We start from the raw sequence: 12,864 nt of genomic DNA, 5'->3' as shown, positions 1-12,864 counted from the left end.
TCGAACAATTTTATTAAAATATTTTAATGTAATTGAATTCCTGTGAAAAATTCTAATCATTTTTGTAAATAATTGAATTCTTTCCAGCAACTTAAAACAAACATATTTTTAAATAATTGATTTTTTGAGAAATTAAAATTAAATTTGTAAGAATAATTATATTTTTTTGAGCAATTCCTGTAAAATTGTATTAAAAATAATTGAAATTCTGCGATGAATTATATTATTTATGAAAATAATTGAATATTTGCTAAGAATTTTATTAAAATTTTCAAAAATAATTGATTTCTTGAGAAGAATTTTCTTATTTTTGAAAATAATTAAATTATTGCGTCAAAATTTACTAAAATGTTTAAAAAGAATTGAATTTCAGTGAAAAATTTTGTTATTTTTCAAAATATAACTGAATTCTGCATAAGAATTTTATAAACATTATTTTAAATAATTGTTTCGAAATATTATAAACATTATTAAAATTTTATTTTCAATAATTGAATTCTTGTGGAAATTTTATTATTTATGAAAATTATTGAATTTTGGATGAATTTTATCATTTTTTTTCCTAAGCAATTGAGTTTTTTTTGCGAATTTTTAGGAAAATACTAGAATCTAAAAAATGTACCCAAATAGTAGCATAACGTAAAAAAAGTAGTAAATAGTTTTAGTAAATGAGATTCCAAAGCCTGGAACTGTGACAAAAATTAAAAAGAAGCAAAAAGGTATAATCAATAATAAATGTCGACAAGCTATTAAATTACCCTTCCTTCCTTCCTTTCATAGACATAAACCAACGCAAAACTAATTAAATAAAACTGCACGTCTCGTTATTTTTAATTAGCAAAACTCAGAAGCAATACTAAAAAAAATAAAAAAAAAATCAAATGAACATAATACCACAGAGCTGGTGAAAAATATTCGAGAATTAAATCTGTGTACAATATCGCAGAAGATCTCTGAAATTCCTAATCGGATAATCACACAATCTAATTAGAATCCATTACCGTCTCAATAAGACAGCGAAAGTATAGAATTTAAAAATTTTCTCCAAATGGAATAAAATAAGATTTGTGAGGTCTTTAAAGGCGAGTAAAGTGACTAGTGTCGGCATTGCAACCGGGAAAGTTATTCAAAGAATCTTATGGGTGCATAATGTAGACGGAGACACGAACTTGTATAAAGCTTGGTGGAATGTCAGATCGATGACGTCACGAGGGTATGCGTACGTAACAAGAGAGAAAAAGAGAGAAAAAGAGAGAAAAAAAGAGAGGAGAGAAAGAGGTATACATTTCGCGCCTCGCTCTCTTGGTCGTTTTCTTTCGACCTCTGCGAGAGAAATAATATACATTCTCTCTCCTTTTCTCTCTTTTCCATGGCTTGTCAGTTTCATCCATCTCTACCCAACCTCCCACCGTTTTCTCTCTCTCTCTTATTTCGGCATTGTGATATGCATATAGAACCATTGTGTGTAGTACATTTGCACCCAGACCTTGACAGGGGTCGGTCGACCACTTCAAAATAATTCTCATTTCAATTCGAACCATGAATGAATTTCGAACTCGTTGTAAACTCACAATTCGCGAGACATGCAATATTGGGCGTGGCGTCTCACTTTCGGGAATCGAAGGAGAAAATATTTACCTTGCCCGAAAAAAAGCCTCACGCAAGAAGGCGTGGAGTATTTATATTTTTTTTCAAAATTAATAGAAGATTTTTCTCTCTAAACTTTTTAGAAAAATAAAATTTTATTCTTTAACAATTTTCGACAATATTTACTAATCAGGGTTGCCAGAAAAAATTAATTTTGTTTTTCCCTAAATTTGCCCTGATTTCCAGACAAAATTTCGACTTTTTCCCTGACCCTGAAGAATACTCTCAAAATGATTAAATCCTCAAAAAAATATTTAATACATTTATTTACGAATTTCTTTAATTGTAAAATTTTGCAAAAATATTCATAACTTCTTTTTTAAATAAATATTTAATTATTATTATTTTTCCATAGGAATCAAGAATTAAAAAAATTTCAAATTCAAACTTTTTTGAAATTCAACAATTTATAAGAATCTTATTAGAAAACATGAAGATATCAATCACTTCATGATCGCTATCTTCATGTTTTATAATAATTTAAATTTCCATAAAATTATTCAAAAAAAAAAAAAAAAAATTAAATTATTTAAAAAATTTTAATAAAATGCTTCGCCAGAATTCAAATATTTTTACAAGTAATAAAATTCTTTACATGAATTCAATTATTTAAAACAATGTAATAAAATTCGTTGTATGAATTCTATTCTTTTCATAAATAATAAAATTTTTCATGGGATTTCAATCATTTTTAATACAATTTTAAATAAATTCCTCGAAAAATTCAATTATTTTTAAAAATTAATGCTAAAATGCTTCTAATATTCAATTATTATTAAAAATTTTAACTGAAATTCATTTTTAAATCAATTTTTATTAGAAAATTCTACAAGAATTCAATTATTTTAATCAAAAAATAAATAATTCATTAAATAATTGAATGCTTCTTGAAATTTGAATTCTCATAAAGCATTTTATCAACATAATTGGATTTTTCGGCTAATTTTAATAAAATTTTCAAGAATAATTACATTTTTCGAGGAATTCAATTAAAATATTGTATTAAAAATAATTGAAATTCTATGATGAGTTTTATTATTCATATAAAAAAATTAAATCTCTGTAAAAAATTTTATTATTTATGAAAATAATTGAATATTGTCATGAATTTTATAAAATATTTGTAAATAGTTGAATTCCTGTGAAATTTTTATTATTTATGAAAATAATTTAATGTTTGCTTAGAATTTTATCAAAACATTTTTTTAAATAATTGAATTCTTTTGAAGAATTTTATTAAAATATTTGAAAATAATTGAATTTTTACGAAGAATTTGATTGAAATCTTTTAAAATAATTTAATTTCTATGAAAAATTATATTAAAAGTTTGAAAAATAATTAAATTGTTTCAATTTCTAAAAATATTTATACTAGCAAAAAATTTCGTTCATTTGAACTTGAGAACTTGAAAATGGATCATAAAATATTTGAACTGAGAAAAGGTTTCATTTCTTCTACTCCGTTCATTTGAGCGTTCAAAACTAAGGAAATTAATGATCCGCATAAAAATTCTGAACATTGAAATGAATGAAATCTTTTGTCGAAAATTAATTTAGAAACTTTATAATTTATTTTTCAATACACGACACGCAATATTATTAAAATAAAATTTCAAATTAAAGAAGAAAGAAAATATTATTTTAATTTAAAGAAGAAACAAATAATATTGAATTTAAAAAAAGAACAAATATATTTTGCAATTGTGGGCCATTTAATAAATATTCGAAATTAAATTAATAATTATTAACTAACGAATATAAATTTTGGCAGAAATATAAGAAATAAAGTTAAAAATAAACTTTTTCAATGCTTTTAATAGATTTTTGTTAAGAACAAATGTTCTTAATAATTTAATTAATTTTTTAATTAAATTAATTATTTAATTTAAAAATAATTTAATAAAATTAATCTTCTTTGCCCGTTCAAATTTAAATAAATATATAAATAAAATAAACTTTCTCAGTTTCTTAAGGGATTTTTCTTCAGGACATTTTCCCCTCGAAATTGAAATAAATAAATAAAACCAACTTTCGCCGAGAAGATTGAAATTTTTCTTCCTCAATGAAAACAGACATGAGAGGAATCCCCTTCTAGACTAGACTCACATCATTTTTTGTAAGTCGACAATAAAAAAAATGAAAAGACGATGGTAGTGGAGAAGTCGAGACAGCCCTAGACAGAATCGATCGGTCATTTTTCTCCCAAAAAAAAAGAAAAAAAACCTCCGAGAGTGGTTCTCATCCGGAAAATTTATGGGAAAAACAAACACATTTTCGAAACGACTATACAAAAAAAAGGGACAAAAAACCTAAAATTGACTGATATATACTTCTTTCAATATTTTCCTTCATCGAAGGGGAAGAATTGTAACGAGACACTTTGCAATCAAGAACCAGAGGGAATTCAAGGTTCGTCTTAAGGTCAATTTCCATGAACGGTTTTATTATCACGCTTGCGCAATTAATTAGTGCTACGAGTAATGCATTGATTTGCGAGCATTCCAGAGCATTTTGTACCACGATGCAACCGAATAGTCTTAAGTCTTGCGAAACTTCTTCACTTGCAATATAATATATCCAACCTCCATTTATAATATATTTCTCTTGGTATATTAATTATTATTTGCCAGTGCCTTGAAAATTGCTTTCCAATCAATTTTATTTCTTTTTTTTTCCTTAAACACTAATCATTACTTTTCAATATTTAATAATTTATCATTTTCCCGTGAAAGTTATTTATATATATTATACTTTCTCTATGGAAGCGACAATAAAATGCTAAAACTACGAAATAAAGAGTACAATGATTCAGAGTTCATTAATCCGTAAATGAATCATCGCTATATCAAATTTGATACATTCAATGTATTTTTTCCTGTTTGATGAATCAAGATTAAAAATTTCGCATTCCTTATCTTTTAATTTCAAATTGATTTAATCTAACGATTACTCATTAATCTGTTTTTTGTTTCCTTTATTTAAACATTTTTGAAGTGTTCATTTTGAAAATTAATTTTTAAAAATCATTTTATTATTTTATTATCTTATGCTGTTTATCTATAATTACGCACCGAAAATCAATTTAGTTACGGAAATAACTATTGGATTGTAAATAAATACAGGCTTCGTACTTGATAATTAATTTTAAAAAAGTAGCAAAAAGTAGCTTCAAGACAGGAAAAAAGTAGTAAAAAAGTACCTATCGAAAAATTAAACTTGACTCAATTTTTTTACAATTTCTTAATTACATTCAGAAATAGAACAATTTTTTAAAATAAATATTTAAATATACCTATTTATTTTGTCTACAAGAATTAAAATATTTCAAATGATTTCAATGTAACGCATTTTTGAAATTTAACTATTTCTAAAAATTACAAAAGTAATTCTTTCAAAATTCAATAATTTTCTTTGTTGAAATTTATGAATAAAATTATTCAAAACTTTAATCATTTTATTTTATTCAATTCCAAATAAATTCTTATTAAAAAATTCTACGAGAATTCAATTATTTAAATACAAAAATAAATTTATTGAATATAATGGAATTTTTTTTAAATTTGAATTCTTATAAAGAATTTTATCAACATTTTTTAAAATAATTGAATTTTTACGAAGAATTACATTAAAATTTTTGATAATAATTGAATTCATTCAAGAAATGTAATTACATTTCTGATGAAATAAAATGAATTGAAAATAATTATTACACTCTAAGAAACAAATTAAGTATATCAAATTTCTTTAAATAATTGAATTCTTTCGAAGAATTTTATTCAAATTTTTAAGAATAATTGCATTTTTTGCGGAATTCATTTAAAATTGTATTAAAAATAATTGAAATCCTGCGATGAATTTTAATATTTATAAAAAATTAAAAATTCTTGCAACGATTATTTATTTAAATTAAAAAAATAATTGAATTCCTGAGAAGAATTTTATAAAAATCTATTTAAATAATTGAATTTTTTCGAAAAAGATTAGGAAAATTCTTTTTTAAATAATTGAATTTCTGTGGAAATTTTTCTTTTACGAAAATAATTGAATGTTTGCGAACATGTTTTCTGAAACATGGAAAAAAGTAGCTTTTAGAGTAACAAATAAAAAAAAGTACCTATAAAAAAAAAAAAAAAAAAAGTATCAAGTAAATGAGTGCGAGGCCTGTAAATACTAAAAAATCTCGATACAGTTTTTGTTTAGAGTAAAGACTAAATAGACTGCAATTTTTTGTATAGGGGACGAAGCAGAGATATTTATGGTGGTCAAAGAGGATTTACTTTCACATTCAGAAAAAAGAACTTTAAAAAGGTATTTCATAGAAAGAAGAGATCTACATTCAACTTTCGATTGTAACAAATTTTTCAAACGTTTCATCATAACCATCATGTGCGTAGGTAAGCATACGTGTTAAGGTCACGCACAATCGTTATACCTGCTGCTCCTTAACTTCCTGTTCAATGAATCACCCACTTATATACTTTCCCCGAGGATCTTACGTAGATTCGTCATTCCCAGTAAGCGGAACCGAATCCTCTCCCCAGTCATAACGCAGATTAAAAAAAACCCTTTTTAATACCACTGAATCAAAACCACACTCGACAATTTATTGCTCATGGGATATTATGGGGAATTTTTCCTATGATTCACAACTTTCGCAGCTTTCGAACGAAAATTTCTAACTAAATAAATATTTTCAAAAACTAATTTAACTAATTATTTAATTAAAAATAAAAAAATTAATTAGGTAAACATTATTAAATAATTTCAAGTAATTTCAATTAGTGGCACAATTTCCACTAATTCAGATTTTAATACGAGCAATAAAATTGAAAATTCCAACTGGTCTTTTTGAAAATATAAACGAAAATTAAAATTCAGAGGAAGATTGTCCTGAAATAGATAACGCGATGCTAACAAAAATAATTTTGGATTATTTTGTCCACTTTTTCGGTGCTTGCTCGAAGGTTCTTAAAAAACCGGTCCGTGAAGTCGCGTGTCGTCGACCTATCCAGCCTAGCTTACCGATCTAAACTAAATTCTTTCCACATGATATACAATATTTTCTTTCAATATAATTTCAATTTCAAATATTAAATTCGAAAAAAGATTAATATATACCCAAAATTTGCATCCAGAGATACAAACAATTTATAAGAGCGAAAAAATACGTTTCCCTTCCACCAAGTTCTCTATCAACCAACAAAATTTTCGAATAAAAATCTTCTTAAAGTTATTAAAAAAAGCTAATATTTTTTTCAGGACTGAATACTTTTGATTAAAAATATAATAAAAATAAATAGAAACAAAAACAAAAAAAAACAAAAAAAATCTTTATAAATAAAAATTATTTAGCATACAAATAAATACTTATTTTCTAATTGACAAGTAATCGTTTTTTTATATGAATCAAATAAATTTTGTTCAATTCCATAAATTATACTCAAAATCAACTGCGAATAATTTGTTTCCATTAAATTTTTAAACCAAGTAAAAAAAATCAATTCATATTGCAACAAGAGTTGCACTAGATATTCTTGAAGAGACATTCCTAGAGAGATTAGAATTGTCCAATCAGCAGCACTGGAAAGAAATTGCAACAAAGCTCGATGAAGCCTTATCAAGGCAAATGCAATCAGGAAAGAAAAGAGAATGAAAAAAAAAAAATATATATATATATGAAACAAAGAAACGAGACAAAAGTCATCTGTATTCTATAAGCGAACGTTCGAATACTGTGAGTCAGTCAGTAGTTGTAAATGAATGGAAATATAGCGGAATTTTCAATGATCAATTAAAAGTCAGTGGCACTTTCAAGCTTTCAACTTTGAGAATGCATAATATTGTGATTATTATTATTTCTTGTAACCTTCTCAAGGCTTTTGTTAAAATGTCAACAATTATTACACACGATTTGTAATCTAATTAAGGAAATCGTTAAAATCGTTACGAAAAAATTAATTCATCATATTTTTTTAAATATATGAAGTAAAAAATTTTTTACCTCGAACAACTATACGAATTTTACTATATTTGCGAAATTTTTAATTGCTTCAGTTGTGACTATTGCCATTCTGAAAAAACTTATCGCTGTTCCAGGTGAAACTATTTTTCCGTCTAATATATAATTGATAACAATATAATTAATAATATTTATTTTAAATTAATTAGTATTGTTTGATTAGAATTATTTACTATTGTTCGATTAAAATTAATTAGTATTATTTAATTTAAATTAATTAATATCTATAGAATTTATATTATTAATTGGTAATTAATTAATAAATAACTGATTACTTGTCTATTATCAAATATGTAAATATTTACTTTGATCAAATAATTATTATTTAAGGGTATTTGAACCATGATGACATCATAGCTTTAAAACACATGCTTTGCAGAACCAATGACGTCATAATGGTTCAAATGCCCTTAAATCAAAAACTATTAAGAAATTGAATAAATCGAATGAATATTTATTTGGATCAAATAATTATTAGTTAAATCAAAAACTATTAAGAAATTGAATAAATCGAATGAATATTTATTTGGATCAAATAATTATTAGTTAAATCAAAAACTATTAAGAAATTGAATAAATCGAATAAATATTTACTTGGATGATATAATAATTAATATAATAAAAAACAATTTTTCTAAAATTTCAAATTGAGACAAAAAACAAATTAAAATTGTTGCGAAAATTTATTTTTATTAATTACTTTATTTATTTGATTACTTAAGAAAGAATACGCCACAATTATTAAATTGATATTTAAAAATTAATAAAATTTATAATTAAATTATTATTTATTCAATAATCATATTAATTCACAGATAATAGATAAGTAATCGTTTATTTAAATCAAATAAATTTTTCTTCCAGTGCATTTACTTTGTTATTATTGTCTCATCGTCATTAAAAGCCTTCCGGAACAGAAATAAACTTTTGTCAGGTATACAAAAACAAATATTTATTATTTGAAATTCTTTCGTTTTTAAAACATTCAGAAAGTTATGAATAAGAATAATTTTTTATCTGTACACAATAAATATTTGACGTAAAATTTAATTTAGCAATTAAAAGTTAAAAATTCGTGAAAAATAAATAATTAACATTTTTATAGAGACGCAAATATATTGTAATAAAATAAAAATTTAATTTGAAGAATAATTTTTAAAAAATCCAATTAAACTTTTTTAAAAAATAAATTCTACAAAATTGTTAGTTAAAAGTATGAAAAATTCAAATCTTCAAAGATTTTAATTTGAATTCTTTTTAATATTCAAATTATTCTCTAAAATTTTAACCGAAATTCAATTATTTGGATACAAAGATAAATAATTTATTGAATAATTGAATATTTTTAAAAATTGAATAGAACTTTATCAAATTTTTTTTTTAAATAATTGGATTCTTTCGAAGATTTTGAATAAAATTTTCAAGAATAATTGCATTTTTCGAAGAATTAATTTAAAATTAAATTAAAAATAATTGAAATTTTGAGACAAGTTTTACTAAAATTTAAAAATTTTAAATATAAAATTAAAATTTTTTAAATAATTGAATGCCTAAAAAGAATTTTATTGTTTATGAAAATAATGAAATTATTGGGAAGAAATTTATAAAAAAAATTTGTAAATAATTGAATTTTTGTACAATTTTTATTATTTATGAAAATAAGGAAATGTTTGCGTATAATTTTATTAATTTTTTTTTTTTAATAATTGAGTTTTTATCTAGGACTTAATCAAATTTTTTTTAAATAATTGAATTCTTTTGAAGATTTTGAATAAAATTTTCAAAAATAATTGCATTTTTCAAAGAATTTATTGAAAATTGTATGAAAAATAATTGAAATTTTGAGATGAGTTTTATTAAAATTTCCGAAAATAATTGAATTCCCTAAAAAGAATTTTATTGTTTATGAAAATAATGAATTTATTGCGTAGAAATTTCTAAAAAAATTTTGTAAATAATTGAATTCCTGGGGAATTTTTATTATTTATGAAAATAAGTAGACGTTTGCGTATAATTTTATTAAAAATTTTTTTCAATAATTGAATTCTTTTGTAAATTTTTATTAAAAATATAGTAGATACATATTGAAAATCTATCGAATTAAGGAAAATTTTTGAAAATAATTGAAATTTTACCAAGAATTTTATTAAAATTTTTTGAAATAATTGAATCCCTGTAGAAAATATTATTATTTATGAAAATAATTGAATTATTGCGAAGAAATTTATTAAAAATGTGTAAATAATTGGATTCCTGTAAAATTTTGCCAAGAATAGTAATTTTTCCTACAGTTTAATGAGGCAACAAAAATAAAACCAAAATTCAGAATTTTCTTATGAATTCTAAAAATTGAATTTTTTCCAGTACTTTTAATAAAAATCCCTGATTTTTCCCTGATTTTCTTGACCAATAATTCTTCTTTCCCTGACTTTTCCCTACATTCACTGACCTGTGGCAACCCTGAATAATAAACAAACTAAAAAATATTAATAAATAACAAATAAAAAAATGCTTTTAGATTTTAATAAGAAATTTGCTTTGAAGAAATAATCCTTTGGGGAGAACGAGGCAAAAATCAAATTGCAACATCTATCTGAAAAAAATTCCACCTCATAATGGAATAAATAATATTACGAAAATATACAAAAATGGCAATAAACAGAAGTACGCACACAGTATGTACATGATTACTAATTTCAATTCTGTATTTTGTAACACCAGATTTTACGATCAGCAAGAATTTATATCTTTTAATTTTTCCTAATTAGAAATTGAAATAAATACCTCATGATAGTAATTATACATGCACCGCTGATTCACCTACATCAAGATAGAAAATCAAATATGTTAATTTATATATAATATATTTCTTGTATATTACGAGAAGTCGAGAAATGAAAAACTTTTTTTTATAATTTTGGCACGAGACATGTTCCGCAGTGGAATTTCGCCATAATTCCTTTTCTTTTTATTTAATTTACCGACAAAAGGTTGAATCCAGAGAGAATATGGGTTGGCCATAAAAGGCATTCTCTTCCAGAGTACTTTTATGTACTTTATTTGCACCTACGTGTGTAATTGTATATATACATATATATATATATATATATTATATTCCTTAAGTACCGTATATGTGTGAAGAACTTGGAAGGAAGCGGGTTAAGGACGTACGTCCTTATAAGGATGTTGCTTTACCTTTTGCCCGGTTCAGTATCTCTCACCAAATCTTCATTTCTCTCTCTCTCTCTCGTTCATAAATATGTGTGTATACTTCAGTCAAGATCGAAAGTACCAATAGGATATTCATATCCATGGCGCTTGATTTATACTCCGATAGCAATGGATCAACGGCTCAAAAACTATAATTAGCGTCAAATAAGTATTCCATTTATGAAGAGAATTCTATGAAGGAGGCAAAATCATTATTTTTATTTTGCCTACATTAATTTACACGTAATGAGTAATTATATTCGCCCACAACTTCAGGAATTTTCACATTAATAGGAAAATCAAAATTTATTTCTAAACATTTCTACAGGCTTCGTACTCAATAGTTAAATTCAGACTTCGCACTCGATAATTAATTTTAAAAAAAGTAGTAAAAAAGTAGTTATCGAAAAATTATATTTGACGACTCAATTTTTTTTATAATTTCTAAATTAAATTACATTAAAAACTAGAATAATTTTTTTAAAATAAATGTTTGAATACCAATTTATTTTTCCGCAGGAATTAAAATATTTTAAATGATTTTAACATAAAGCCTTTTTGAAATTTAACTATTTCTAAAAATTACAACTGTATTTCTTTCAAAATTTTGGAACAATTACAATTGTAATTTTTAATCCAATCAATGAAATTCAATCATTTTTTTATTGAAATTTTTTAATATATTATTTAAAACTACAATCATATTATTTCAAAATGAAAAAAAATTTTATTTTCCTGACTTTTTCCTAATTTTTATCAAAAATATTTATTTCTATCTTTTCCTCCTGCTAATAAATTGAATTCCTGCAACGAATTTTATAAATCACGAATGAATTTAAATATTTATAAATATAATTTAATTCTTGCGTAGAATTTCATAAAAATTTTTAAATAATTGATTTCTCTCGACTAATTTTTAAAATTCTAATTTAAATAATCGAATTCCAAAGAAATTTTTATTATTCACGGAAAGAATTGAATTCTTACAAAGATTTTTACAAAAAATTTTTTAAAGAATTGAATTTCTGTATGGTATTTTAATTATTGTTATTTATGATAATAATTTAATTTTACTAAGAATTTTATTATTTATGGAAATAATTGAATTCTTGCGCATAATTTTATTAGAATTTTTTAAAATATTTAAATTTCCAAGAAAAAATTTATTCATTTTAAAAATAATTGAATTCTTCTGATGAATATTGTTATTTATGATAATAATTTAATTTTACTAAGAATTTTATTAAAATGCTTCAAAATAATTGAATTTTCGGGAATAATTTTGTTATTTATTGACATAATTGGATTCTTTCGAAGAATTATTTATGTTAATAATTGAATTCTTGGGAAAAATTTTATTAAAATCTTAAAGAATAATTGAATTACTTCAAAACAATTTAATTAAAATTGTATTTAAAATAAGTCATTTCTTTTGAACAATATTTTATTAAAATATTTTAAAATAATTGAATTCCTCTGAAAAATTCTAATATTTTTGTAAATAATTAAATTCTTAAAAATTTAATTTCAATTCCTCGAAAATATCAATTATTTAAAAAAAATTTTTTTTTTAAATTCTTTGGAAAAATTTAATTATTTAAAAAATATTAGAATTTTTCAGAGGAATTCAATTATTTTCAAATATTTTAATAAAATTATTCGAAAGAAATCAATTATTTGAAATACAATTTTAATTAAAATTTTTTTGAAATAATTCAATTATTCTTTCAGATTTTAATAAAATTCTTTGCAAAATTCAATTATTTTCATAAATAATAATATTCATCACAGGAATTCAATTATTTTTAACAGTAATACATTTTTTTTTGGAGAATCAATTATTTTAAAAAAATTGTAATGAAATCGTTCGCAATAATTCAATTATTTTCGTAAATAATTGAATTATTACGAAAATTGTTATTAAAATAATTAAAAAGAATTGAATTTCTGTGAAATTTTTTGTTATTTTTCAAAATAATTGAATTCTG

General features: G+C 22.8%; 1 protein-coding gene and 1 long non-coding RNA gene across 3 annotated transcripts in view; one reads left to right on the top strand and one right to left on the bottom strand.

Moving 5' to 3' along the window:
- LOC122504992 (myosin heavy chain, non-muscle) overlaps window positions 1–12,864 on the bottom strand; it is a 53,366-nt gene that overhangs the window by 28,095 nt on the left and 12,407 nt on the right. The window lies entirely within an intron of this gene.
- LOC122504997 lies at window positions 7,108–10,387 on the top strand. The gene is made up of 3 exons (XR_006301877.1): window positions 7,108–7,743; window positions 8,531–8,600; window positions 10,185–10,387. It is a non-coding gene; the product is annotated as an uncharacterized LOC122504997 (long non-coding RNA).

Source organism: Leptopilina heterotoma, unplaced genomic scaffold, assembly GCF_015476425.1.
Source record: "Leptopilina heterotoma isolate Lh14 unplaced genomic scaffold, ASM1547642v1 Lhet_329, whole genome shotgun sequence".
NCBI lineage: Eukaryota > Metazoa > Arthropoda > Insecta > Hymenoptera > Figitidae > Leptopilina > Leptopilina heterotoma.
This window is presented reverse-complemented; position numbering and strand designations above follow the sequence as displayed.